Source organism: Musa acuminata, unplaced genomic scaffold (genome assembly GCF_036884655.1).
Source record: "Musa acuminata AAA Group cultivar baxijiao unplaced genomic scaffold, Cavendish_Baxijiao_AAA HiC_scaffold_213, whole genome shotgun sequence".
Taxonomy (NCBI): Eukaryota; Viridiplantae; Streptophyta; class Magnoliopsida; order Zingiberales; family Musaceae; genus Musa; species Musa acuminata.
Window position 1 is genome coordinate 27,501 of NW_027020483.1, and position 2,500 is coordinate 30,000.

Here is a 2,500-nt window from a genome sequence, read left to right on the forward strand (position 1 = left end):
GTTTTTGCGTTGCGCGGTGACCGTCTTGAGCGGAGCAAAATGTCAGCCATCTCAGCACCCTGGAACCCCCCGGGTGGCACAGGGCTGGATGGGGCTTTCGTATAGCAGGGACGGTGCTGCCTCTCGCTTCGCTCGCTGTCCGCCGCTCGCCGCTCCCTCGCGCAGCCAAAAATGGCCAGTTTTGTCCCGTTTTTGGGCCGTTTTGGCCAGTTTTTGGCCTGTTCTTGCGTCGCGCGGTGACCGTCGTGAGCGGAGCAAAATGTCAGCCATCTCAGCACCCTGGAACCCCCCGGGTGGCACAGGGCTGGATGGGGCTTTCGTATAGCAGGGACGGTGCTGCCTCTCGCTTCGCTCGCTGTCCGCCGCTCGCCGCTCGCTCGCGCAGCCAAAAATGGCCAGTTTTGGCCCGTTTTTGGGCCGTTTTGGCCAGTTTTTGGCCTGTTCTTGCGTCGCGCGGTGACCGTCGTGAGCGGAGCAAAATGTCAGCCATCTCAGCACCCTGGAACCCCCCGGGTGGCACAGGGCTGGATGGGGCTTTCGTATAGCAGGGACGGTGCTGCCTCTCGCTTCGCTCGCTGTTCGCCGCTCGCCGCTCGCTCGCGCAGCCAAAAATGGCCAGTTTTGGCCCGTTTTGGCCAGTTTTTGGCCTGTTTTTGCGTTGCGCGGTGACCATCTTGAGCGGAGCAAAATGTCAGCCATCTCAGCACCCTGGAACCCCCCGGGTGGCACAGGGCTGGATGGGGCTTTCGTATAGCAGGGACGGTGATGCCTCTCGCTTCGCTCGCTGTCCGCCGCTCGCTGCTCGCTCGCGCAGCCAAAAATGGCCAGTTTTGGCCCGTTTTTGGGCCGTTTTGGCCTGTTTTTGGGCTGTTCTTGCGTCGCGCGGTGACCGTCGTGAGCGGAGCAAAATGTCAGCCATCTCAGCACCCTGGAACCCCCCGGGTGGCACAGGGCTGGATGGGGCTTTCGTATAGCAGGGACGGTGCTGCCTCTCGCTTCGCTCGCTGTCCGCCGCTCGCCGCTCGCTCGCGCAGCCAAAAATGGCCAGTTTTGTCCCGTTTTTGGGCCGTTTTGGCCTGTTTTTGGGCTGTTCTTGCGTCGCGCGGTGACCGTCGTGAGCGGAGCAAAATGTCAGCCATCTCAGCACCCTGGAACCCCCCGGGTGGCACAGGGCTGGATGGGGCTTTCGTATAGCAGGGACGGTGCTGCCTCTCGCTTCGCTCGCTGTCCGCCGCTCGCCGCTCGCTCGCGCAGCCAAAAATGGCCAGTTTTGGCCCGTTTTTGGGCCGTTTTGGCCAGTTTTTGGCCTGTTCTTGCGTCGCGCGGTGACCGTCGTGAGCGGAGCAAAATGTCAGCCATCTCAGCACCCTGGAACCCCCCGGGTGGCACAGGGCTGGATGGGGCTTTCGTATAGCAGGGACGGTGCTGCCTCTCGCTTCGCTCGCTGTTCGCCGCTCGCCGCTCGCTCGCGCAGCCAAAAATGGCCAGTTTTGGCCCGTTTTGGCCAGTTTTTGGCCTGTTTTTGCGTTGCGCGGTGACCATCTTGAGCGGAGCAAAATGTCAGCCATCTCAGCACCCTGGAACCCCCCGGGTGGCACAGGGCTGGATGGGGCTTTCGTATAGCAGGGACGGTGATGCCTCTCGCTTCGCTCGCTGTCCGCCGCTCGCTGCTCGCTCACGCAGCCAAAAATGGCCAGTTTTGGCCCGTTTTTGGGCCGTTTTGGCCTGTTTTTGGCCTGTTCTTGCGTCGCGCGGTGACCGTCGTGAGCGGAGCAAAATGTCAGCCATCTCAGCACCCTGGAACCCCCCGGGTGGCACAGGGCTGGATGGGGCTTTCGTATAGCAGGGACGGTGCTGCCTCTCGCTTAGCTCGCTGTCCGCCGCTCGCCGCTCGCTCGCGCAGCCAAAAATGGCCAGTTTTGTCCCGTTTTTGGGCCGTTTTGGCCTGTTTTTGGGCTGTTCTTGCGTCGCGCGGTGACCGTCGTGAGCGGAGCAAAATGTCAGCCATCTCAGCACCCTGGAACCCCCCGGGTGGCACAGGGCTGGATGGGGCTTTCGTATAGCAGGGATGGTGCTGCCTCTCGCTTCGCTCGTTGTCCGCCGCTCGCCGCTCGCTCGCGCAGCCAAAAATGGCCAGTTTTGGCCCGTTTTTGGGCCGTTTTGGCCAGTTTTTGGCCTGTTCTTGCGTCGCGCGGTGACCGTCGTGAGCGGAGCAAAATGTCAGCCATCTCAGCACCCTGGAACCCCCCGGGTGGCACAGGGCTGGATGGGGCTTTCGTATAGCAGGGACGGTGCTGCCTCTCGCTTCGCTCGCTGTCCGCCGCTCGCCGCTCGCTCGCGCAGCCAAAAATGGCCAGTTTTGGCCCGTTTTGGCCAGTTTTTGGCCTGTTTTTGCGTTGCGCGGTGACCATCTTGAGCGGAGCAAAATGTCAGCCATCTCAGCACCCTGGAACCCCCCGGGTGGCACAGGGCTGGATGGGGCTTTCGTATAGCAGGGACG